At 49.9% G+C, this 26966-nt stretch overlaps 1 long non-coding RNA gene across 1 annotated transcript; it reads left to right on the plus strand.

Moving 5' to 3' along the window:
* The first annotated feature begins 2036 nt into the window (after positions 1-2036).
* Positions 2037-17413, plus strand: LOC116982184. Its single transcript, XR_004414387.1, has 3 exons — positions 2037-2050; positions 8385-8390; positions 17383-17413. It is a non-coding gene; the product is annotated as an uncharacterized LOC116982184 (long non-coding RNA).
* The last annotated feature ends 9553 nt before the right edge of the window (positions 17414-26966 follow it).

The raw sequence follows: 26966 nt of genomic DNA on the forward strand, positions 1-26966 counted from the left end.
ACTCCTCCACCCCCCCGACATTACTCCTCCACCACCCCCCCAGAAATTACGCCTCCCCCCGACATTACTCCTCCCCCCCCCCCCACCCCGACATTACTCCTCCACCCCCCCCGACATTACTCCTCCACCCCCCCCACCCCGACATTACTCCTCCACCCCCCCACCCCATTACTCCTCCACCCCCCCGACATTACTCCTCCACCCCCCCCCCACCTCGACATTACTCCTCCACCCCCCCGACATTACTCCTCCACCCCCCCCCCCCCCCGACATTACTCCTCCACCCCCCCGACATTACTCCTCCACCCCCGGCCGGGCCGCCCACCCATCAGCCCCTAGATCAGGCCCGGCCCGGCAACATCCCCGAGCTCTCCGCCAACCACAGGCCCGGTCACTGTGAACGTCTCCCGGTGCGAGGCGGCGGCCTGGACCCGCCCCCGGTCCCCCAGCCCCAGACTCACGGCTCAGCCCGTCCGCCCGTTGCCCCGGAGACAGAGACAGAGACCGCGGGTGAAGCGTAGACTCTCCGCTCGCCCCGCCCCGCCTGCAGGACCATCTGTCATCCGCTCGCCCCGCCCCGCCTGGAGGACCATCTGTCATCCGCTCGCCCCGCCTGGACGACCGGCACGAGCCGAGCGCGCACCCGGAATCAAAGATGTTATAGCGGAGCAAGATGGGTAACTCTGACGCAAACGTGTTGTCCGCTCACGGGCGGATTTATGGTGATTATAGCGGCCATTTTAGCGACCAGTCACCGCCATCTTGTTCCGGCCAAAGATCGGATCTTTGTTTCCGCAGCGGGGAGAGGGGGTGTGGGGCATAAGGGGAGAGGGGCGGGTGTGGGGCCGGGGGGAGAGGGGTGTGGGGACCGGGGGAGAGGGAGTGTGGGGAAAGGGAGAGGGGGGGGGGGAGGGGGGGTGGGGCCGGGGAAAGGAGGGAGAGGGAGTGGGGGGGAAAGGGGAGGGGGGGGGGGGGGGGGGGCGGGAGAGAGGAGGTGGGGCAAACGGGGATGAGGGGGGGGGGGAGGGGAGGTGGGGCCCGGGGAGAGGGAGTGTGGGGGGGGGGAGAGGGGGGGGGGGGAGGGGAGAGGGGAGAGGGAGGGGGGGGGGGAGAGGGGTGAGGGGGGGGGGGGGGGGAGAAGGGGAGAGGGGGGGGGGGAGGAGGGGGAGGGGGGGGGGGTGTGGGGCCGGGGAGAGGGGGGTGGGGAACGGGGGAGAGGGAGTGTGGGGCCGGGGAGAGGGGGGGGGGCCGGGGAGAGGGAGTGTGGGGGGGAGGAGGGTGGGGGGGGCAGGGGGAGAGGAGTGTGGGGGCACGGGGAGAGGGGGTGGGGTCCCGGGGACGAGGGGGGTGGGGCCAGGGGAGAGGGGGTGGGGGCCAGGGGAGAGGGGGGGGGCACGGGAGGGGGGGTGGGGACGGGGAGAGGGGGTGTTGGGGCCCGCGGGAGAGGGGGTGTGGGGCCCGCGGACGAGGGGGGGTGGGGGCCGGGGAGAGGGAGTGTGGGGCCAGGGGAGAGGGGGTGTGGGGGGAAAGGGGAGAGGGGAGTGTGGGGCCCAGGGAGTGTGGGCCCGGGGAGAGGGGGTGGGGGCACGGGGAGAGGGAGTGTGGGGAAAGGGGAGGGGGGGGGGACAGGGAGAGGGGGGGCCGGGCGGGGAAAGGGAGAGGGAGTAAGGGGGGGGAAAGGGGAGTGAGGAGAGGGGGGGAAAGGGGGGGGGGGGCGAAACTGGGTGGGACCGGGGAGACGGGGGGGGAAAGGGGAGAGGGATGAGAGGGGGGGAAAGTGGGACGGGGAAAGGGACAGTGGGGGCCAGGGGAGAGGGAGGGGGGGTCCCGGGGAGTTGGGGGGACAGGGGAGAGGGGGGGTGGGGAAAGGAGAGGGAGAGTGTGGGGCCAGGGAGAAGTGTGGGGAAAGGGGAGAGGGGGTGGGGCACGGGGAGAGGGAGTGTGGGGCCAGTAGGGGGAGGAGGGGGTGTGGGGCCGGGGAGAGGGAATGTGGGGCACGGGGAGAGGGAATGTGGGGCCAGGGGGAGGGGCGGGGCAGGGGAGAGGGGGAGTGGGCAGGGGAGAGGGAGAGGGGGTGGTGGGGGGCCGGGGAGAGGGGTGTGGGGCCCGGGGAGAGGAGTGTGGGGCCGGGAGAGGGAGTGTGGGGAACGAGGAGAGGGGGTGTGGGGCCCGGGGAGAGTGGGTGTGTGTGGGGCCCGGGAGAGGGGATGTGGGGCCCGGGGAGAGGGAGTGTGGGGCATGGGGAGAGGGGGGGTGGGGACGGGGAGAGGGGGGGTGGGGCCGGGGAGGAGGTGGGTGTGGGGAGAGGGGGTGTGGGGCCAGGGGGAGAGGGAGTGTGGGCCGGGGAGAGGGAGTGGGGGCACGGGGGGGGGAGAGGGGGGGTGGGAGAGGGGGTGAGGGGCCGGGGAGAGGAGTGTGGGGCAAGGGGACGAGGGAATGTTCAGTGTGGGCCGGGAGAGTGTGGGCCCGGGGAGAGGGGGTGTGGGCCCGGGGAGAGGGAGTGTGGGGCCCGGGGAGTGTGGGGCCCGGGAGGAGAGGGGGTTGCGGGGCCCGGGGAGAGGGAGTGTTGGGGCCCGGAGGATGAGGGGGTTGTGGGCCCGGGGAGAGGGGGTGTGGGGCACGGGGCGAGGAGTGTGGGGCCCGGGGAGCGGGAGTGTGGGGCCAGGGAGAGGGGGTGTGGAGGGCCCGGGATGAGGAGTGCGGGGCACGGGGAGAGGGAGTGTGGGGCCCGGGGAGAGGGGGTGGGGCCCGGGGAGAGGGAGTGTGGGGCCCGGGGAGAGGGGGTGCGGGGCCCGGGGAGAGGGGGTGTGGGGCCCGGGGAGAGGGAGTGTGGGGCCCGGGGAGAGGGGCATAGGAGGGGGGGAGACATTGTAGTGTGGGGGCAGGCGAGGGAGTGCCGGGGGGGGGGGATAAGGCCTAATGTGTGTGAAGTTGCGGGGAGGTTTACAATGTCCCTTGTCTAGTCTGAAATAAAGTTCATCGTTGGATCAGAAGAAATATAATTGTGTGTGTTATATGATTATATACATTTATATCACATTCATGTATGTGTGTTTATAAACATTTTATTCTTTATCAAGAACTAACAGAATTATGAATCTAACCCTATATCACGCACAAAAACTTCTCCCGCAATGTCAATTACCCTGCGAGTCGGGTCGGTTCCGGTTACTACAAAATCAACTCAAACACTGCTTGCGAGCCATTTAAAAAGAAATGATTTTAAAAACATTAAAAAAGACAATTACCAGTCAAATTTTATTCTTGACAAGAAGTATGAACTGACAGAATTATGAATCTAACCCTATATCACACACAAAAACTGTTGCCCCGCAACATTGATTACACTGCGAGTCGGGTCGGGTCAGGTAGGCTCCGGTTACTAAAATGGGCGGGGAAAAATGCCCAGGCACCCCTCCGTAGCTACTACACGTCAGCCCATTGTATTTCGCAGGAGTGGCCTTTCTTGCTCTGCTCTAAGATCTTTGCCCGGAATGACGTCATGGACGTCCTGCCTTCCACAAGCCAAAGATCAAAGGTTATAGAGGAGCTCTAGTATCTTTGCCACAAGTAACCTGATCCCAAAAGATTCTTGTGTTCAGTCTGGAAGGGTTTCGGCCCGAAACGTCGACTATTTCCTTCGTTCCATAGATGCTGCTGCACCCGCTGAGTTTCTCCAGCAATTTTGTGTACCCAAAAGATTCTTGCTTATCCCGTCCTACAGGGCCCACACAGGCCGGGGGTCCCAGCCCTACAGGGCCCACACAGGCCAGGGGTTCCAGCCCCTCCAGGGTCCACACAGGCCGGATGTCCCAGCCCCTACAGGGCCCACACAGGCCGGGCCACGGGTCCCAGCCCCTACAGGGTCCACACAGGACGGAGGGCCCACACAGGCCGGGCCGGGGGTCCCACCCAAACAGGGCCCACACAGGCCGGGCCGGTGATCCCAGCCCCTACAGGGCCCACACAGGCCGGGCCGGGGGTCCCAGCCCCTACAGAGCCCACACAAGCCGGGCCGCGGGTCCGACTCCAACAGGGTCCACACAGGCCGGGGGTGCCAGCCCCTACAGGGCCCACAAAGGCCGGCCGGTAGGTCCCAGCCCCTACAGGGCCCACACAGGCCGGGCCGGGGGTCGCAGCCCCTACAGGGCCCACACAGGCCGGGGGTCCCAACCCCAGGGTGAGAGCAGCAGAGGGTCCCGACTGTCTCAACCCCAGATGGGAGGGTGTCCCCCCCCTCTTCTCACGGTAGGGAGCTTTTGCATTTTTCAGCTTTAAATTGTGCAATCTGGTGCATACTGTAGCGAGTCTTTGAACTTACACTTGAATGCAACATTTATGCTTTAAATTGATTTAGGTATGAATAAGGTTAGGCTAAATTTCATTCCTAATTACATTCAACAATATAGGCCAGGCACAGATCAACAGGTGCAGCACAATAATGACTATATTCATGTATGTAAATCAGATTATATTAATGCTGTCTTGCATATATATAGAGAAAAACACAGAGAAACAAAGCAAAAGTCAGACTTCCATCACTGTTCTGCACAAATAAATCAATCAACCTTGTTCAAGAAGGAACTGCAGCTGCTGGAGAATTGAAGGTAGATAAAATTGCTGGAGAAACTCAGCGGGTGCGGCAGCATCTATGGCAACGTTTCGGGCCGAAATAGGCAACGTTTAGGGCCGAAACCCTTCTTCAGACCGTTTCAACCTTACCCTTTGAATATAGAAACAAGACGAAAATAATGCCACATATTCAATCATATACGGTTCAATGAAATTAAGATATATATGTAAAAATACATATGGAAACAGGCCCTTCCGCCCACCAAGTCCACACTGACCAGCAATCTATCATACCAATTCCATAAATCACGCCAGGGACAATTTACAGAAGCCAATTAACCTATATAGAAACATAGAAAATAGGTGCAGGAGTAGGCCATTCGGCCCCTCGAGCCTGTACCGCCATTCAATATGATCATGGCTGATCATCCAACTCAGTATCCTGTACCTGCCTTCTCTCCATATCCCCTGATCCCTTTAGCCACAAGGGTCACATCCAACTCCCTCTTAAATATAGCCAATGAACTGGCCTCCACTGGCAGAGAATTCCACAGATTCACCACTCTCTGTGTAAAAAATATTTTTCTCATCTCGGTCCTAAAAGACTTCTCCCTTATCCTTAAACTGACCCCTTGTTCTGGACTTCCCCAACATCGGGAATAATCTTCCTGCATCTAGCCTGTCCAACCCCTTAAGAATGTTGTAAGTTTCTATAAGATCCCCCCTCAATCTTCTAAATTCTAGTGAGTACAAGCCAAGTCTATCCAGTCTTTCTTCATATGAAAGTCCCGCCATCCCAGGAATCAGTCTTGTGAACCTTCTCTGTACTCCCTCTATGGCAAGAATGTCTTTCCTCAGATTAGGAGACCAAAACTGTACGCAATACTCCAGGTGTGGTCTCACCAAGACCCTGCACAACTGCAGTAGAACCTCCCTGCTCTTATACTCAAATTCCTTTGCTATGAATGCTAACATACCATTCGCTTTCTTCACTGCCTGCTGCACCTGCACACCTGAATTTATTATGGGGAACAAGGAAATGGCAGATGAGTTGAACAGGTATTTTGGATCCATCTTCACAAAGGAGGACACAAACAATCTTCCTGATATAGTAGTGGCCAGAGGATCAGGGATGACAGAGGAACTGAAGGAAATCCACATTAGGCAGGAAATAGTGTTGGATAGACTGATGGAAGGCTGATAAACCCCCAGGGCCTGATGATCCCACGGTACTTAAGGAAGTGGCTCTAGAAATCGTGGTGCATTGGTGATAATTTTCCAATGTTGTATAGACTCAGGATCAGTTCCTGTGGATTTGAGGGTAGCTAATGTTATCCCACGTTTTAAGAAAGGCGGGAGAGAGAAACGGGGAATTATAGACCAGTTAGCCTGACATCGGTGGTGGGGAAGATGCTGGAGTCAATTATAAAAGATGAAATAGCCACACATTTGGATAGCAGTAACAGGATCGGTCCGAGTCAGCATGGATTTACGAAGAGGAAATCATGCTTGACTAATCTCCTGGGATTTTTTGAGGATGTAACTCAGAAAATGGACAAACTAGAGCCAGTGGATGTAGTGTGCCTGGACTTTCAGAGACCATTTGATAAGGTCCCACGTAGGAGATTAGTGGGTAAAATTAGGGTACATGGTATTGGGGGTGGAGTGCTGACATGGATAGAAAATTGGTTGGCAGCCAGGAAACAGAGAGTGGGGATTAATGAGTCCCTTTCAGAATGGCAGGCAGTGACTAGTGGGGTACCGCAAGGCTCGGTGCTGGGACCGCAGCTATTTACAATATACATCAATGATTTGGATGAAGGGATTTAAAGTAACATTAGCAAATTTGCAGATGACACAAAGCTGGGTGGCAGTGTGAACTGTGAGGAGGATGCTTTGAGAATGCAGGGTAACTTGGACAGGTTGGGGGAGTGGGCAGATGCTTGGCAGATGAAGTTTAATGCAGATAAATGTGAGGTTATCCACTTTGGTAGCAAAAACAGGAAGGCAGATTAATATCTAAATGGTGTCAAGTTGGGAAAAGGGGAAGTACAATGGGATCTGGGGGTCCTTGTACATCAGTCTATGAAAGTACGAAAGCGAATGGCATGTTGGCCTTTATAACAAGATGAATCGAATATAGGAGCAAAGAGGTCCTTATCAGTATCAGTATTCCTTTAATATCATTTCCCTGAGTACTCGCATACACAGAGGAAACGAAAAAAACGTTGCTCAATCGGTTTCCATTCAGTGTATAAATAAAAACAAAAAGGATAATACATAGAAAGTAGGACTAAAATTAACAATATAATAAAAACAGACAGTCCGATCGACAGCGGCTTTACTGCAGTGGGTCTGGATGTGATGGTGAGCGATATTTTGGGAGGGGACAAAGTCCGTTAATCAGTCTTATTGCCTGTGGGAAGAAGCTGGGGAGCATCCTCAGTTGCAGTTGTACAGAGCCCTAGTGAGACCCCACCTGGAGGATTGTGTGCAGGTTTGGTCACCTAATTTGTGGAAGGACATTCTTGCTATTGAGGGAGTGCAGCGAAGGTTTACAAGGTTAATTCCCGGGATAGCGGGACTGTCATATGCTGAGAGAATGGAGCAGCTGGGCTTGTACACTCTGGAGTTTAGAAGGATGAGAGGGTTTCTCATTGAAACATATAAGATTGTGAAGGGTTTGGACACGCTAGAGGCAGGAAACATGTTCCCGATGTTGGGGGAGTCCAGAACCAGGGGCCACAGTTTAATTCTCTGCCTCAGAGGGCGGTGGAGGCAGGTTCTCTGGATGCTTTCAAGAGAGAGCTAGATGAGGCTCTTATAAATAGCGTAGTGAGGGGATATTGTGAGAAGGCAGGAACGGGGAACTGATTGTGGATGATCAGCCATGACCACGGTGCTGTATCGAAGGGCCGAATGGCCAACTCCTGCACCTATTGTCTATTGAGGCGTCGACTGTGCCTGAGACAAAGGGGAGCCCCCAGCTCTAAGATCTGAACTATAGTGAAAGTTCGGGCAGACTTTAATACAATTCTCAGCACAAAGAGTCAATATGTTGATATTCTGCATTAAATAACAGAGGGAGAAAGAAATGCTTTTGTTCTATAGATCTGTCATCAACACGCATGCGCCGGATTGTTCCCGCCCCCTCTGTGGCTCCGCCTCCACTATTGGCTGAGACCAGTGACGGACACCGCCGGTAGCCAATGGGAACAGAGGGGCGGGCGCAGCGTGCGCTGACGGTTGGAGGGTCAGGTGACCGGTGGCGGCGCGCGCGGCCGTCAAACCGTCTCCGCGCCTGCGTGACGCGCAAAGGGCGCGCCTCCGGAGAGCGATGACGAAGCTGCCCGGTGATTGACAGCGCATGGGGGCGGGGCCACTCAGCGTAACACTGCCCAGTGCGGCAGGTTCAATCCCCACACCCGACCACAGCAACACATCACATCCAATGTATCCCATACATGGATAATATTTAATTAATGGAAATTGACATTCATCACCTGCTCGACCTTGGAAGGTGGCAATAAAAGCTCAGATGGAAGCAAATATTCATGTAATTTGCCATGTAAAGTGGGACAGGAAGCATCTCTGGAGAGAAGAAATGGGTGGCCTTCCTGGTCTAGACACACAATCAGTCAGGGTAGGCTGTGGGCCGAGGAGCTTTATTCTGCAGTTTCGTGACCCAAGTCACCAAACTACATGAAATTTTCACATATTGTGTAAAAAAAATTATATAAATCACCCCTGAAACTTGATACAATACAATACAATACAATTTATTTGTCAATTGAACCTCATAGAGGCTCAAGTGAAATGTTGTTTCTGCAGTCATAAATACAAGAAAAAAAGACCCAAGACACAACACAATTTGCACAGACATCCATCACAGCGCATCTCCACCTCGCTGTGATGGAAGGCAAAAAAAACTTATCTCTCCCCTGCACTTCCCTCTCCCCCCCGATGTCAGAGTCAAAGTCAGAGCCCCCGGCTCCATGAGCCCCCATGATATGAAGAAGACTTGCACATTTTTATTAAATTAGAGAAAAAACGGCAAATTTTCAGGTAATTTTTAGTCCAATCAAAGCACGTTTAACATTGAGTTGTCTGCCAGTTGGCCAATCACGCGCTTTGTTTCAGGCTAGCACACAACATGGCTAAGGGGGCTTCACAGATGCCTGTTTTACTGGAGATTCCGATTTGTTGCTCTGTGGAATAAATGTCGTGGAAACTTGCAGCAGGTAATTTGTATTTAGTGGGAAAAGCATTAAAAAGGCTGAAGAAAGTGCTGCGAAGTGGATTAAAGTGCAAGAAAGCCTTGGGCGGTGGGGTGTCGAATGGGATAGTGGAGGATGGAGTTAAAGGGAAAGGGTTTCTTAAATGTGTGAGCGTAGAGACAGAGGGGTGTAAAATGAGGGTAGAAGCAATAGGTAGCAAGGTGAAAAGTAAAAGTGGCAGGCCGGCAAATCCAGGGCAAAAATCAAAAAGGGCCACTTTTCAGCATAATAGTATAAGGTGTAAGAGTTGTAAAAACAAGCCTGAAGGCTTTGTGTCTCAATGCAAGGAGCATTCGTAATAAGGTGGATGAGTTGAATGTGCAGATAGCTATTAATGACTATGATATAGTTGGGATCACGGAGACATGGCTCCAGGGTGACCAAGGCTGGGAGCTGAACATCCAGGGATATTCAATATTCAGGAGGGATAGACTGAAAGGGAAAGGAGGTGGGGTAGCGTTGCTGGTTAGAGAGCAGATTAACGCAATAGAAAGGAAGGACATTAGCTTTGAGGATATGGAATCGATATGGGTAAAGCTGCGAAACACTAAGGGGCAGAAAACGCTAGTGGGATTTGTGTACAGGCCACCTAACAGTAGTAGTGAAGTTGGGGATGGCATCAAACAGGAAATTAGAAATGCGTGCAACAAAGGTAAAACAGTTATAATGGGTGACTTCAATCTACATATAGATTGGGTGAATCAAATTGGCAAGGGTGCTGAGGAAGAGGATTTCTTGGAATGCATGCGGGATAGTTTTCTAAACCAACATGTAGAGGAACCAACGAGAGAGCAGGCTATTCTAGACTGGGTATTGAGTAATGAGGAAGGCTTATTTCCTTCGCTCCGTAGATGCTGCTGCACCCGCTGAGTTTCTCCAGTAATTTTGTGTACCTAGGGTTAGTTAGCAGTCTTGTTGTGCGTGGCCCCTTGGGCAAGAGTGACCATAATATGGTTGAGTTCTTCATTAGGATGGAGAGTGACATTGTTATTTCAGAAACAAGGGTCCTGAACTTAAAGAAAAGTAACTTTGAGTGTATGAGACGTGAATTGGCCAAGATAGACTGGCGATTGATTCTTAATGGGTTGACGGTGGTCATGCAATGGAAGGCATTTAAAGACTGCATGGATGAACTACAACAATTGTTCATCCCAGTTTGGCAAAAAAATAAATCAGGGAAGCTAGTGCATCCGTGGATAACAAGGGAAATCAGGGATAGTATCAAAACAAAAGATGAAGCGTACAAATTAGCCAGAAAAAGCAGCCTCTCAGGGGACTGGGAGAAATTCAGAGACCAGAAGAGGAGGACAAAGGGCTTAATTAGGAAAGGGAAAATAGATTATGAAAGAAAACTGGCAGGGAACATAAAAACTGACTGCAAAAGCTTTTATAGATATGTGAAGATAAAAAGATTAGTTAAAACAAATGTAACCATATAACCATATAACAATTACAGCACGGAAACAGGCCATCTCGGCCCTACAAGTCCGTGCCGAACAACTTTTTTCCCTTAGTCCCACCTGCCTGCACTCATACCATAACCCTCCATTCCCTTCTCATCCATATGCCTATCCAATTTATTTTTAAATGATACCAACGAACCTGCCTCCACCACTTCCACTGGAAGCTCATTCCACATCGCTACCACTCTCTGAGTAAAGAAGTTCCCCCTCATGTTACCCCTAAACTTCTGTCCCTTAATTCTGAAGTCATGTCCTCTTGTTTGAATCTTCCCTTTTCTCAAAGGGAAAAGATGATCCACATCAACTGTCTATCCCGCTCATCATTTTAAAGACCTCTATCATGTCCCCCCCTTAACCTTCTGCACTCCAGAGAATAAAGACCTAACTTATTCAACCTTTCTCTGTAACTTAGTTGTTGAAACCCAGGCAACATTCTAGTAAATCTCCTCTGTACTCTCTCTATTTTGTTAACATCCTTCCTATAATTGGGCGACCAAAATTGTACACCATACTCCAGATTTGGTCTCACCAATGCCTTGTACAATTTTAACATTACATCCCAGCTTCTATACTCAATGCTCTGATTTATAAAGGCTAGAATACCAAAAGCTTTCTTTACCACCCTATCTATATGAGATTCCACCTTCAAGGAACTATGCACGGTTATTCCCAGATCCCTCTGTTCAACTGTATTCTTCAATTCCCTACCATTTACCATGTACGTCCTATTTTGATTTGTCCTGCCAAGGTGTAGCACCTCACATTTATCAGCATTAAACTCCATCTGCCATCTTTCAGCCCATTCTTCCAAATGGCCTAAATCACTCTGTAGACTTTGGAAATCCTCTTCATTATCCACTATCTTGGTATCATCTGCATACTTACTAATCCAATTTACCACAGCTTCATCCAGATCATTGATGTACATGTCAAACAACAAAGGACCCAACACCGATCCCTGAGGCACCCCACTAGTCACCTGCCTCCAACCCGACAAACAACCATCCACCATTACCCTCTGGCTTCTCCCATTCAGCCACTGTTGAATCCATCTTGCTACTCCTGCATTTATACCCAACAGTTGAACCTTCTTAACCAACCTTCCATGAGGAACCTTGTCAAAGGCCTTACTAAAGTCCATATAGACAACATCCACTGCTTTACCCTCGTCAATTTCCCTAGTAACCTCTTCAAAAATTTCAAGAAGATTAGTCAAACATGACCTTCCAGGCACAAATCCATGCTGACTGTTTCTAATCAGACCCTGTTTATCCAGATGCTTATATATATTATCTCTAAGTATCTTTTCCATTAATTTGCCCACCACTGAAGTCAAACTAACAGGTCTATAATTGCTAGGTTTACTCTTAGAACCCTTTTTAAACAATGGAACAACATGCGCAGTACGCCAATCCTCGGGGACTATTCCCGTTTCTAATGACATTTGAAATATTTCTGTCATAGCCCCGGCTATTTCTACACTAACTTCCCTCAATGTCCTAGGGAATATCCTGTCAGGACCTGGAGACTTATCCACTTTTATATTTTTCAAAAGTGTCAGTACTTCTTTTACTTTGAAACTCATAGTATCCATAGCTACTCTACTAGTTTCCCTTACCTCACATAATTCAATGTCCTTCTCCTTGGTGAATACCGAAGAAAAGAAATTGTTCAATATCTCCCCCATCTCTTTTGGCTCTGCAGATAGCTGTCCACACTGTCTCTCCAATGGGAAAATGTTATCCCTCGTTATCCTTTTGCTATTAATATAGCTGTAGAAACCCTTTGGATTTACTTTCACCTCACTTGCCAAAGCAACCTCATGTCTTCTTTTAGCTTTTCTAATTTCTTTTTTAAGATTCTTTTTACATTCCTTATACTCCTCAAGCACGTCATTTACTTCATGCTGCCTATAATTATTGTAGATCTCCCTCTTTTTCCGAACAAGATGTCCAATTTCCCTTGAAAACCAGGGCTCTTTCCACTTTTTACTGTTTCCTTTCAACCGAACAGGAACATAAAGATTCTGTACTCTTAAAATTTCCCCTTTAAATGCCCTCCATTTCCCTTCTACATCCTTCCCATAAAACAAAATGTCCCAGTTCACTCCTTTTAAATCATTTCGCATCTCATCAAAGTTAGCCTTTCTCCAATCAAAAATCTCAACCCTAGGTCCAGTTCTGACCCTCTCCATAATTATATTGAAACTAATGGTATTGTGATCACTGGACCCGAAGTGCTCCCCAACGCATACCTCCGCCACCTGTCCTGTCTCATTTCCTAACAGGAGGTCCAACACTGCCCCTCCTCTAGTAGGTACCTCTATGTATTGCTGCAAAAAACTATCCTGCACACATTTTACAAACTCCAAACCATCCAGCCCATTTACCAAATGTGTTTCCCAGTCTATGTGTGGAAAGTTGAAATCTCCCACAATCACTACTTTGTGCTTACTACTAATATCTGCTATCTCCTTACATATTTGCTCTTCCAATTCCCGATCCCCATTTGGCGGTCTATAATACACCCCTATAAGTGTTGCTACCCCTTTCCCACTTCTCAGTTCCACCCAAATAGCCTCCCTAGATGAGCCCTCCAATCTATCCTGCCAAAGCACTGCTGTAATATCTTCCCTGACTAGTAATGCAACACCTCCACCTCTTGCCCCTCCAATTCTATCACACCTGAAGCAACGAAATCCTGGAATATTTAGTTTCCAATCACAGCCCTCCTGCAACCATGTTTCACTGATCGCCACAACATCATACTTCCAGGTATCTATCCAGACTCTAAGCTCATCCACCTTTCTTACAATGCTCCTAGCATTAAAATATGCACATTTAAGAAACCCCCCGCCTCTTATTCTGTTTATTTCCTTTTTTTTCTTTCTCCTCTTGTGCCCGTGTGCTTCCCTTTTCTGCTTCCTGCCTCAATAAGACTGATAAGACTGATAAACTGACTTTGCCCCCTGCCAAAGTATTGCGCACCAACCATCAACCTGGACAGAGCCACTGTCGTGACGCTGCCGATCGGAACGCCTGTTGATGTTTAGTTGAGAGTAGTGTTAAACTTGTTCATGATATATGTATTTTTACTTCTATTTATTTTTTACTGCACACTGAATGGACACTGGTTTGAGTAACGTTTTTTTGTTTCCTCTGGGTATGTGAGTACTCAGGAAAATAACAATAAAGATATACAATACAATACATTCTGTCTACTAGCTTTCTCTATTTGAGTCCCTCGCCCCAACCGTTCTAGTTTAAAGTCTCCCCAGTAGCCTTTGCGAATTTCCCCGCCAGGATATTGGTCCCTTGCAGTCAGAAACGGGTGAATTGATCATGGGGAACAAGAACATGGCAGACCAATTGAATAACTCTTTGGTTCCGTCTTCACTAAGGAAGACATAAATAATCTGCCGGAAATAGCAGGGGACCGGGGGTCAAATGAGATGGAGGAACTGAGTGAAATCCAGGTTAGCCGGGAAGTGGTGTTAGGTAAATTGAATGGATTAAAGGCCGATAAATCCCCAGGGCCAGATAGGCTGCATCCCAGAGTACTTAAGGAAGTAGCCCCAGAAATAGTGGATGCATTAATGATAATTTTTCAAAACTCTTTAGATTCTGGAGTAGTTCCTGAGGATTGGAGGGTAGCTAATGTAACACCACTTTTTAAAAAGGGAGGCAGAGAGAAAACGGGGAATTACAGACCAGTTAGTCTAACGTCGGTAGTGGGGAAACTGCTAGAATCAGTTATTAAAGATGGGATAGCAGCACATTTGGAAAGTGGTGAAATCATTGGACAGTCAGCATGGATTTATAAGGGTAAATCATGTCTGACGAATCTTATAGAATTTTTCGAGGATGTAACTAGTAGAGTGGATAAGGGAGAACCAGTGGATGTGTTATATCTGGACTTTCAGAAGGCTTTCGACAAGGTCCCACATTAAGAGATTAGTATACAAACTTAAAGCACACGGTATTGGGGGTTCAGTATTGATGTGGATAGAGAACTGGCTGGCAGCCAGGAAGCAAAGAGTAGGAGTAAACGGGTCCTTTTCACAATGGCAGGCAGTGACTAGTGGGGTACCGCAAGGCTCAGTTCTGGGACCCCAGCTATTTACGATATATATTAATGATTTGGACGAGGGAATTGAATGCAACGTCTCCAAGTTTGTGGATGACACAAAGCTGGGGGGCAGTGTTAGCTGTGAGGAGGATGCTAGGAGGCTGCAAGGTGACTTGGATAGGCTGGGTGAGTGGGCAAATGCATGGCAGATGCAGTATAATGTGGATAAATGTGAGGTTATGTGGGGTCTTAAGGGGTTGGACAGGCTAGATGCAGGAAGATTGCTCCCGATGTTGGGGAAGTCGAGGACAAGGGGTCACAGCTTAAGAATAAGGGGGAATTCCTTTAAAACCGAGATAAGAACTTTTTTCACATAGAGAGTGGTGAATCTCTGGAACTCCCTGCCACAGAAGGTAGTCGAGGCCAGTTCATTGGCTATATTTAAGAGGGAGTTAGATGTGGCCCTTGTGGCTAAGGGGATCAGAGGGTATGGAGAGAAGGCAGGTACGGGATACTGAGTTGGATGATCAGCCATGATCATATTGAATGGCGGTGCAGGCTCGAAGGGCCGAATGGCCTACTCCTGCACCTAATTTCTATGTTTCTATGTTATCCACTTTGGTGGCAAAAACAGGAAAGTAGATTATTATCTGAATGGTGGCCGATTAGGAAATGGGGAAATGCAACGAGACCTGGGTGTCATGGTACACCAGTCATTAAAAGTAGGCATGCAGGTGCAGCAGGCAGTGAAGAAGACGAATGGTATGTTAGCATTCATAGCAAAAGGATTTGAGTATAGGAGCAGGGAAGTTCTACTGTAGTTGTACAGGGTCTTGGTGAGACCACACCTGGAGTATTGCGTACAGTTTTGGTCTCCTAATCTGAGGAAAGACATTCTTGCCATAGAGGGAGTACAGAGAAGGTTCACCAGACTGATTCCTGGGATGTCAGGACTTTCATATGAAGAAAGACTGGATAGACTCGGTTTGTACTCGATAGAATTTAAGAAGATTGAGGGGGGATCTTATAGAAACTTACAAAATTCTTATGGGGTTGGACAGGCTAGATGCAGGAAGATTGTTCCCGATGTTGGGGATGTCCAGAACAAGGGGTCACAGTTTAAGGATAAGGGGGAAATCTTTTAGGACTGAGATGAGGAAAACTTTTTTCACACAGAGTGGTGAGTCTCTGGAATTCTCTCCCGCACAAGGTAGTTGAGGCCAATTCATTGACTATATTTAAGAGGGAGTTAGATGTGGCCCTTGTGGCTAAAGGGATCAGGGGGTATGGAGAGAAGGCAGGTACAGGATACTGAATTGGATGATCAGCCATGATTATATTGAATGGCGGTGCAGGCTCGAAGGGCCGAATAGCCTAATCCTGCACCTATTTTCTATGTTTCTATGTTTCTATGAAAGTAAAGTCCCTGCTGAGGTCCTGGAACACAAAGATTTAGACAGCCATGGACCAACTCTAACTAAAAGGTAAGATCTAACATCTGAATTTATGAAAATCTATCTGTATGGAGTTTAATTAATTTAATTGCACCCTTTTATTATGTGAATAAATTCATTCATTCATTCACTTACTTCATTTATTCACTTACTTTATCCATTGATGAAATTGAGGGCCTAAACTATATGTATCCAAAACACAGTAAATTAAACATTGTCACTAATGCCAGCTTGTTGTAGAGTAATGTCTTTAACAGCTAATCTCGGAGCTGCCTGCGAAAACTTACCGGGAAAAAGTGCTCCGACCGGACTTAGGTACTCGCGGTAAAATGAAGCCACGGTCTCAATTAATAAGCGGCCGATTCGCGAATGCGGAGCCGCGGATCATCTCCGCGGGCGGGCGGGGGGGGAGGGGGGTGGGAGGCTGTACATAGTGCCGTCTATAGCGGTCGTTTTCAGACCCCGACAACGGGGAAAAATATTCGAGGAACTTTTGAGAACGTTTTCCGGACGTATTGGAGAGATAGAGGGAGAGATAGAGAGAGGGAGGGAGAGAGGGATGAGGGAGAGAGGGACGAGGGAGAGAGAAGTATTCACTTCTCCCTCCCTCTCTGGTCATCACGGTGGCCCAGCGGTAGAGTTGACCACGGCCGCTGTCTGTGCGGAGTTTGCACGTTCTTTCCCCGTCACTTGCGTAGGTTTTCTCCGGGCACTCCGTTTTCCTCCCACAATTCAAAGACGTGCAGGTTTGTAGGTTAATTGACGTGTGTGTGTGTGTGTGTGTGTGTGTGTGTGTGTGTGTGTGTGTGTGTCCGTGGATCGCTGGTCGGCAAGGACACGTTGGGCCAAAGGGCCTGATTTTGTGCTGTCTCTCTAAACTAAACTAGTGTGTGAACGGGCGATTGCTGGCCGGCACGGACTCGGTGGGCCGAAGGGCCTGTTTCTGCGCTGTATCTCCAAACTAAACTAGTGTGTGAACGGGCGATTGCTGGCCGGCACGGACTCAGTGGGCCGAAGGGCCTGTTTCCGCGCTGTATCTCTAGACTAACTGGACTAAACTGATTGAAGAACATAATTCAAACATCAAGTTGTCCACAAAGTGTAAAAGATGTTTTCATTTTATTTGGAAAGGACACTAAAGAAAACAGAGAAAGAGTTGAGTATAGGAGCAAAGAGGTCCTTCTGCAGTTGTACAGGGCCCTGGTGAGACCACACCTGGAGTATTGTGTGCAGTTTGGGCATGTTGGCCTTCATAACAAGAGGAGTTGAGTCTAGGAGCAAACAGGTCCTTCTGCAGTTGTACAGGGCCCTGGTGAGACCACACCTGGAGTATTGTGTGCCCACACATACGCACGCCCTCCACGCGCGCACGCAAGAATGCCACCACTCTGAAGTTAACTAACGATTGAATTTAATAGGTGGTAGACACAAATGCCGGAGAAACTCAGCGGGTGAGGCAGCATCTATGGAGCGAAGGAAATAGGCAACATTTCGGGTCGAGCCCCATCTTCAGATGCAGGGGTCAAACTTGCAAATCTGCTTCGAAAGTGAAAACTGCAATTCCTTTCAAATTCATCCCTCTCTCTCCCCTCTCCTCTCCTCTATCTTTCTCTCTCCCTCTCCCTCAAAAATCGAACGTAGACACAAAATGCTGGAGTAACTCAGCAGGTGAGGCAGTATCTACGGAGCGAAGGAATAGTTGACGATTCGGGTCGAGACCCTTCTTCAGACTCAAGAACCATTTCCTTCGTTCCATAGATGCTGCCTCACACGCTGAGTTTCTCCAGCATTTTTGTCTAACAACAAGTGAAATCACCTTCACTGGATAATAGACAACAGGTGCAGGAGTAGGCCATTCAGCCCTTCGAGTCAGCACCGTCATTCAATATGATCATGGCTGCTCTTCCCCAATCAGTACCCCGTTCCTGCCTTCTCCCCATATCCCCTGACCGCTATCTTTAAGAGTCCTCTAGAAAGCATCCAGAGAACCGGATCTCTTGAAAGCATCCAGCGAACCGGCCTCCACCACCCTCTGAGGCTGAAAATCCCACAGATTCACAACTCTCTGGGTGGAAATGTTTCTCCTCATCTCAGTCCCAAATGACCACAAATTCATAACTCTCTGGGTGAAAAAGGTTCTCCTCATATCAGTCCTAAATGGCCGACCACTTATTCTTAAACTGTGGCCCCTGGTTCTGGATTCCACCCAACATCGGGAACATGTCCAAACCCTTAATAATCTTATATGTTTCAATAAGATACCCTCTCATCCTTCTAAATTCTAGAGTGCACAAGCCCAGCTGCTCCATTCTCTCAGCATATGGCAGTCCCGCCATCCCGGAAATTAACCTGGTGAACCTACGCAGGGCTCCCTCAATAGCAAGAATGTCCTTCCTCAAATTAGGAGACCAGAACTGCACACAATACTCCAGGTGTGGTCTCACCAGGGCCCTGTACAACTGCAGAAGGACCTCTTTACTCCTCAACTCCTCTTGTTATGAAGGCCAACAGGCAAAAACTGCACACAATATTCCAAGTGTGATCTCACTAGGGGTGGAGGGAGAGAGAGGCAGAGAGGGGGAGAGAGAGAGGGGGAGAGAGAGAGGGGAGAGAGAGAGAGAGAGGGGGGAGAGAGGGGGAGAGGGAGAGAGAGGGAGAGAGAGGGAGGAGAGAGAGGGGGGAGAGAGAGGGGGAGGGGATAGAGAGAAGCAGAGGAGATGGAGAGGGAGAGAGGAAGGCAGGGAGAGAGAGAGGCAGAGAGAGGGAGAAAGAGAGAGGCAGAGAAAGGGAGAGATAAAGGGAGAGAGAGAGGCAGAGGGAGGGAGAGAAGTGGGGGAGAGAGAGAGGGTGTGAGAGGGGCGGGGGGAGAGAGAGTGGGGGAAATAGGTCAGCCATGGTTGCAAGGCAGAGTGGACTCAGTAAGTTGGCGATATGCAGAGTACTGCCCTGCTGACTACAAATTCAGGGTCCAATTCAGACAATGCCAAGTGTGGGCTAGCAGGAGTGAAATGGGCCGAAGGGCGTTTTCCGGACGCTCTGGGCTCCCCACATCCACGCCGTTGCCCCGCAAGGTCGGCTTGGTGACTTTGGGGGAGTTATTGGGGCAAATGCTTTGGAAATGAGACAGATACCGGCCTGCAGGGCCACATTAAGTGTGAATTCATGGTTAGTTATAAAGTGTGGGGAACCGCCTGCCAGTGCCTGTGCATGCTCCCCCTGCTGCATTCAAGGGAATGCATGCATCACTGGCTGAATTGCTGCCTCCCCCGCTGCATAGCAGCGCTGTCACCCTTACCCAAAGATACTAGAGAAGCTCCTCTATATACTTTGCCCTTACCTGCTCTTCACACCATTCCCGCACCACTTCCGGTTGGCTGGCGAACCGCTTGTCCAAAGATCTTATAGGAGGGGACAAAGTCCGTTAATCAGTCTTATTGCCTGTGGAAAGAAGCTGAGAAGCTATAGGATCTTTGCGCTTGTCCACAAGGGCGCTTGCGGAGGGAGAAGGGACGCTTTAGGGCGGCGCACGGGCGCTGGCACAGCGGGACGGCGGATCTCAGGCTTCCGGGTGGAGGGCGAAACGCCGTAATGTTGGTTCCGGGTGTTTTTTGTTGTTGTTGTTTGGTGCAGTGAGGGTGGGATGGAGGAGGGGGGGGGAGGGGAACAGAGGGGCGGGCGCAGCGTGCGCTGGCGGTTGGAGGGTCAGGTGACCGGTGGCGGCGCGCGCGGCCGTCAAACCATCTCCGTGCCTGCGTGACGCGCACGCGCAAAGGGCGCGCCTCAGGAGAGAGATGACGAAGCTGCCCGGTGATTGACAGCGCATGGGGGCGGGGCCAATCAGCGCATCACCGCCCAGTGCGGCAGGTTCAATCCCCACCCCCGACCACAGCAACACATCACATCCAATGTATCCTATACATGGATAATATTTAATTAATGGAAACTGACATTCATCACCTGCTCGACCTTGGAAGGTGGCAATAAAAGCCCAGATGGAAGCAAATATTCATGTAATTTGTCATGTAATGTGCTGGAGTAACTCAGCAGGACAGGAAGCATCTCTGGAGAGAAGGAATGGGTGACCTTCCTGGTCGAGACCCTTCTTCAGAGTCAGGGGGGAGGGAGACACAGAGATAAGGAAGTGTAAGGTGTTTAAACGAGACATCAAAGGGGACAGGGATCAAGGAAAATGTAGAAAAGATCATTGTTAATTGGGAAAAGGTGACAAAGAAACTTTCAGTGATATAATTTAATCACGGGGACAGTCAGACTGGTCGGTGAAATAGGAAGGGGGGTGGATGGAGATAGAGAGAAAGCATAGGTTACTTAAAGTTAGAGAAGGCAATATTCATACCGCTGGAGTGTAAGCTGCCCAAGCCAAATATGAGGTGCTGTTCCTTCAATTTGCTTTATGCCTCACTCTAACAGTGAAGGAGGCCAAGGACAGAAAGATCCGTGACTCAGGCAACAATTCTGGAGAGCAGGAATGGGTGACGTTTCGGTTTGAGACCCTTCTTTGATTTCTAGTCTGCTTTGCCGGGTTACTCTATTAATTTAATTTACTCGTCTAAGGCTTTTATTCAACCATATTAATCAGCAGAGAAGTTGCACCTCGGCCTAACAAGAATATCCCACCATTAAATAACAACATGGCTGATCTGATTTGAACCTCTCTCCTAACGGCTCACATGGCTCTTTGCCTCATTTCTTATAAACATTATATGCAATTGTGCCTTCAGCATAACTCAAATTCACCATCAGCCTGTGAAGAATAGAGTTGGTAAAAACACACAATTAGTAAGTGAAACAAAAAAAAACATGAATCTCTGCCTGAAACACAATTGAAGATAAATAAACAGGAGTGAGCTACACTTGTTTGGTGACCTTATTTTGGAACAGAGCCCTCTAGTTCTGCCGTTCTCTCAACCCCATTCTCCTGCCTTCTCTCCACAACCTTGACCCACACACAAATCAAGAATCTGGCAAGCTCCGTCTTAAAAATATCCACTGACTTGGGCTTCACAGCCGTCTGTGGCAATGAATCCCACAGATTCACCGCCCTGTGGCTCAAGAAATTGCTCATCATCCCATTCTAAAGGTACATCTTATTCTGAAACTGTGACCACTGGTCCTAGACTCTCCCACTGGTGGAAACATCCTCTCCACATCCACTCTATCTAAGCCTTTCACTATTTGACGGGGTGTGGAGGGTGCAGGGAGGGTTCGTTAGAATGGAGGGGATGTAGAGAAGGTTCATGAGAGTGGAGGGGATGTAGAGAGGGCGCAGGAGAGTGGAGTGCAGAGAGGATGCACGTGGGCAGGGCTGGGGCGTGGAGGGTGCAGAGAGGACACAGGAGAGTGGAGAGAGTGCATAGAGGATGCACGTGGGCAGGGCTGGGGCGTGGAGGGTGCAGAGAGGGCACAGGAAAGTGGAGAGAGTGCAGAGAGAGTGCCCGTGGGCAAGGCTGGGACTTAGAGGGTTCAGGTGTGCTGGGCTGGGACGTGGAGGGTGTAGAGAGGGCACAGGAGAGGTTGCGGAGAGATTTCAGGAAGGTGGGGACAGTGTGGGTGGGTGACAACATGGTGGCAGATGTGGTGATATTTGAGGCCATCCTCTCCAGCTGACAATTCAGCAGCAATGCTGTATTGTGTGAATGTTTTTATACAATTATCATGGTGCCTTGGTACAGACGTACCTGGAGTAAAGGTAACATTTGGTCTCCTGTCCTAAATGAGGAATTAACATAACATAACATTTAATTAGACTGGTTGCAGGTTTGTCGTATGTAGTGACTGGTCTTTCGTGCGTTTGTGGAATGAGGGGTGAGCTGAATGAAATGTCCACAGATTGGATAATTGCTGCATGTTATGTTACTTTATGCTGCTGGTAAATATTTACTTGTTCCATTGTCAGTACGTGAGAATTTATCACTCGTGTCTACTGTTTTTTCCCCTGAGTGAAGAGTCCAGATCCAGGGGCCAGAATCTGTGACCGGGGTGGTGGTCGGTGTGTTTATGAGGAGGCTTGGTTCTGACTCTGAGGAACGGTGGAACAATGACTGTCCAGCTCTACCCAGTGTAAATGTGCTTGGTGTTCCTGCCTTCAGATTCAGATTCAAACTTCATTGTCATTGTGCAGTGTACAGTACAGAGACAACGAAATGCAGTTAGCATCTCCCCAGAAGAGCGAACATAGAATAATGAGCAATAAATATATATACGAACATACAGTCATAGTAGTGCACTTTTTCTGGGGGAAGGAGTGTCCGGGGGAGGGGGTGACTGGCAATCATCGAGGTGCAGAGTTAAGTAATGTAACAGCCGCAGGGAACAAGCTGTTCCTGGACCTGCTGGTCCAGCAACGGAGAGACCTGTAGTGCCTCCCGGATGGGATGAGGGTAAACAGTCTGTGGTTGGGGTGAGAGCAGTCCTTGACGATGCTGAGCGCCCTTCGCAGACATCGCTTGCTTTGGACAGACTTAATGGAGGGGAGTGAGGAACCGATGATGCGTTGGGCAGTTTTCACCGCCCTCTGCAGTGCTTTCCGGTCGGAGACAGAGCAGTTGCCGTACCATACTGTGATACAGTTGGTAAGGATGCTCTCGATGGTGCAGCGGTAGAAGTTCACCAGAATCTGAGGAGACAGATGGACCTTCTTTAGTCTCCTCAGGAAGAAGAGACGCTGGTGAGCCTTCTTAACCAGTGTTGAGGTATTGTGGGTCCAAGAGAGGTCATCGGAGATGTTGACCCCCAGGGACCTGAAGCTGGAAACACGTTCCACCTCCGTCCCGTTAATGTGGAATGGGGTGCGCGTGCTGCCCCTAGATCTTCTGAAGTCTACAATGAGCTCCTTGGTCTTTTTGGAATTAAGGGCCAGGTTGTTGTCAGTGCACCATGCTGCTAGGAGCTGGACCTCCTCCCTGTTGGCCGACTCATCGTTGTTGCTGATGAGGCCAATCAATGTTCTATGATCTGCATACTTGATGGTGGTGTTAGTGCCATGTACAGGTGTGCAGTCGTAGGTGAAGAGGGAGTAGAGGAGGGGGCTCAGTGTTCAGGGTGAGGGTTGAAGAGGTGTGCTTGTCTAACCTACTAGACTGGGGTCTGTTGGTTTGAAAGTCCAGTATCCTGTTGCAGAGGGAGGGGTCGATGCCCAGGTCATCGAGTTTGGTGATCAGTTTTGAGGGTATAATGGTGTTGAATGATGAGCTATAATCGATGAACAGCATTCTTACGTATGTGTCTCTGTTGTCGAGGTGGGAGAGGGCGGAGTGAAGTGCCATTGAGATGGCATCCTCTGTACTCCTGTTCTTGCGGTAGGCAAACTGATAAGGATCCAATGTGGGGGGTAGGCAGCCTTTGAGGTGTGCCAGGACCAGCCTCTCGAAGCACTTGGTGATGATGAGAGTAAGTGCAACTGGGCGGAAGTCGTTGAGGCTTGCCCCAGTGGAGTGTTTTGTCACCAGCGCAATGGAGGTGGTTTTAAGGCACGTGGGGACAACTGCTTGGGCAAGTGACAGGTTGAAGATGTCAGTCCAGACTCTGTCAGCTGCGTTGCTGGATGTAGGGGTGGTGTTGGTGTTGGTGGGTCTATAGTCCGCGATGGCCTGGATGCCTTACCACATGCGTCGGGGGTCGGAGTTGTTGTTGAAGTGCTCCTCAATCCTGAGCTTATGGCAGTGCTTGGCCTTCTTGATGTCCTTCTTCAGGTTAGCCCTGGATGAACTGTAGGCTCGAGCATCGCCTGACCTGAAAGCGGTGTCCCATGCTTTCAGCAGTAGCCTGACCTCGCTGTTCATCCATGGCTTCTGATTCAGGAATATGGTCACCCGTTTGAGGGAGGTGACGCTATTGATGGTGGAGTTTATATAGTCCAGAACAGAGGATGTATAAGAATCAATGTCCGTGTGGGAGTCAAGAGTGGCCTGGGCTGCAAACGCCTTCCAGTCAGTCTGTCCAAAACACTGCTGAAGTGTGGAGTCCGCCTCCTCTGACCAGACTTTAACTGTCCTCACCGTGGGTTTAACCCGTCTGATGAGTGGGGAGTACTTAGGGAGCAGGAACAATGAGATGTGATCAGACTGAACAAGGTGGGGGAGGGGGACGGCTTTGTAAGCTTCAGCCATGTTAGTGTAGACTTTGTCCAGTGTCTTGTCTTCTCTAGTGGGGAAGGACATGTTGGTGGAATTTAGGGAGTACAGTCTTCAGGTTGGAGTGATTGAAGTCACCCGCAACAATGAAGGCTGCCTCGGGGTTGTGAGTCTGTTGTTTGCTAATGGCAGTATGCAGTTCTTTCATTGCAAGCTTGGCATTAGCATCAGGAGGGATATAGGCTGCAGTCACAACAGTGGAGGTAAACTCTCTGGGCAGATAGAACGGTCTGCATCTAACCAAGAGGAACTCAAGGTTAGCTGAGCAGTGACTCTCGATGATGGTGGAGTCCGTGCACCATGCTTTATTTACATAAATGCACAGACCCCCACCTCTGGTCTTACCGGTGTCTGTTGTCCTGTCCACTCGGAGTAAATGACGCCCTGTTAGCTAGATGGCGCTATCAGGAACGTCCATGTTGAGCCAAGTTTCCATGAAGATTAGGATCTTGCAGTCTTTGATCCAGTTGTGGGAGTTGATCCTTAGCCGGAGTTCGTCCATTTTGTTTGCCAGTGAGCGCACGTTGACGAGGAAAAGGCTAGGAATCGCTAGCCTGTGTGGGGCTAGCTCTAACCAGGCCTGTAACCCACCTCTGCGTCCCCGGCGGTGCTTTCGTACGCGTCGCCGTCTGTTGGTGCTTCCAGTCGGCCGAGCTGGCTTGGTGCACGCTGGTGTTCTGCCGCTCCGTTGCTCCGCACCTCCGTGGCGGTCTCCAGCCCCGCGACTCTGCTGGCGGTCTCCAGCCCCGCGGCTCCGCTGGCGGTCTCCAGCCCCGCGGTTCAGCTGCCGGTCTCCAGCCCCGCGGTTCAACTGGCGTTCTCCCGCTGAGTTACTCCAGCACTTTGTGTCTAACTTCTCTACAGATGCTGCCTGACCCGCTGAGTTACTCCAGCACTTTGTCATAGATTCATAGAGTGATACAGCGATGGAAAGAGGCCCTTCGGCCCAACTCGCACTTGCACTCCTAGATCCCTCTGCTCCACGCATTCCCCCAGCGCCCCGCCATTCAGTGAAGACCCTGCCCTGGTTTGACTTCCTAAACTGCAACACCTTCCCCACCCCCAAACAATGTGACCCCCCCTGTGTCTCCCTGCCCCTTACCCCTGCCGCTGCCTCCTGCTCCTTACCCCCCTTTGCTCCCTCCCCCCTCCTCCCCACCCCCAAACAATGTGAACCCACCCCCACCTGGCTCCCTACCCCCTTCCTTGACTCACTTGACCCTCTCTCTCTCCCCCCCAGTTCCATGCCCCCCTCCCCCATTCATCCCCCTCGGCACCAAATCCACTCCCCCTTGAATCCTCCCCCCTCCCTTTGCACCCAGGGGAAGCCAGAGAGAGGGGGATGTTTATAACGTGTTTTATCTCAGGACGCTGCTGCAGACGGTGAGTTTATATTATAGGTATGTTACAATACTTGCCTTCAGCGGCGCTGCAGTTCTGCCACTGGCCGTGTGCGCCTGTCCGAGATATATTTTCTTGGGCAGCTACCTGATGCGTTCTCAGAAGTTTTTAAAAAAAATCACGGGACAATTTAATCGCTGGAGTAAAATAAAAAGGCGACTTCTAACGCCGACAACAGGACGGATCTCACGCAGGGGACAAAACATAAGGTAAGTCGTATATTTTACATATAAACTTGCTTCTTAGTATTACTTTAATCTAAATTTCATTGGCGAAAATGTGATTATGACCTCATATGAACAGGCAGTGTTTTTCCTGCCGATATGGGGTTCAAATTCACTGCAAACCGCAACGTTCCAATCGATCGTGTTCCACAAAAACCCACTCGCAAGATGATTAAAATGGCCATTAATTTATGTGAATTAAACATTAAATTCCTTCCATTTGGCCTATAAATTCATGACAATGAGATTTTAAAATCATGTTATATCGTGAATTCTTGTGTGAATGCTATTTGGACAATTAGGCTATTTAAAAATGTTAATCTTTTCTTAAGAAATGGATAGATGTTTAGATCTAGTAATTGAATTTTGTAATTAGCTGCAATTAGGTAACTAACTAATTATATTCTTTAATTTCAGGTCATCCAAGTAAGATGTTTTATATTTGTCTCAGAATGCTTCAATCTATAATAACTGAAAAATTATTTCAGTTCTCTTAATTTTTAAGAACGTTATGGGCTTTTGACTGTCCTTGATCACAGCTTTTGTGTTAAGTCAATGGGAAAGCAATAGGGAACAAGATGCTAATTTCCGAGTATGAAAATGGCCACAAACACCATCAGCAACACCACAGTCACATCTGTGGAGTATTTTAAGTTCCTGGGAACCATCATCTCCAAGGACCATAAGTGGGGGGCTACATCGACTCCACAGTGAAAAATGCACAACAGAAGATGTACTTCCTGCGGCAGCTGAGGAAGCACAATCTGCCACAGGCAACGATGGTCCAATTCTACACGGCCATCGTAGAGTCTGTTCTCACCTTCTCCATCATGGTCCGGTTTGGCTCAGCCATCAAGCACGAGACCTGGAGGCTGCAGCGAATCATCCGATCAGCAGAGAAGGTTATTGGCTGCAACCTTCCCTCCATTGATGAATTGTACACTGCAAGGACCAGGAAGCGAGCGGGTAAGATCATCTCTGACCCCTCTCACCCTGGCCACAAACTCTTTGAATCACTTCCCTCTGGAAGGCGACTCCGGACTGTCAAGGCAGTTTTTATCCATGAGTAGTTGCTCTACTCAACAGCTAAAAATCTGTAGCCTCCCTTTGATTTGGTATTTTGTTGGTTCACATGCTTGATCAATGGTGTTTTATCATTAATGTTTTATTATTATTAATGTTTAGTGTTTTCTGAGTCATTTGTAGCTGTCACTGTATGTCATGTTGTTACTTGTGGGTGGAGCACCAAGGCAAATTTCTTGTATGTGAATACTTGGCCAATAAACTTACTTACTTACTTACTTATTGAAACATGCAAAAGAGGAGCAGGAGTGGATTATTTGGCACTTTGAGCCCG

Source organism: Amblyraja radiata, chromosome 16 (assembly GCF_010909765.2).
Source record: "Amblyraja radiata isolate CabotCenter1 chromosome 16, sAmbRad1.1.pri, whole genome shotgun sequence".
NCBI lineage: Eukaryota > Metazoa > Chordata > Chondrichthyes > Rajiformes > Rajidae > Amblyraja > Amblyraja radiata.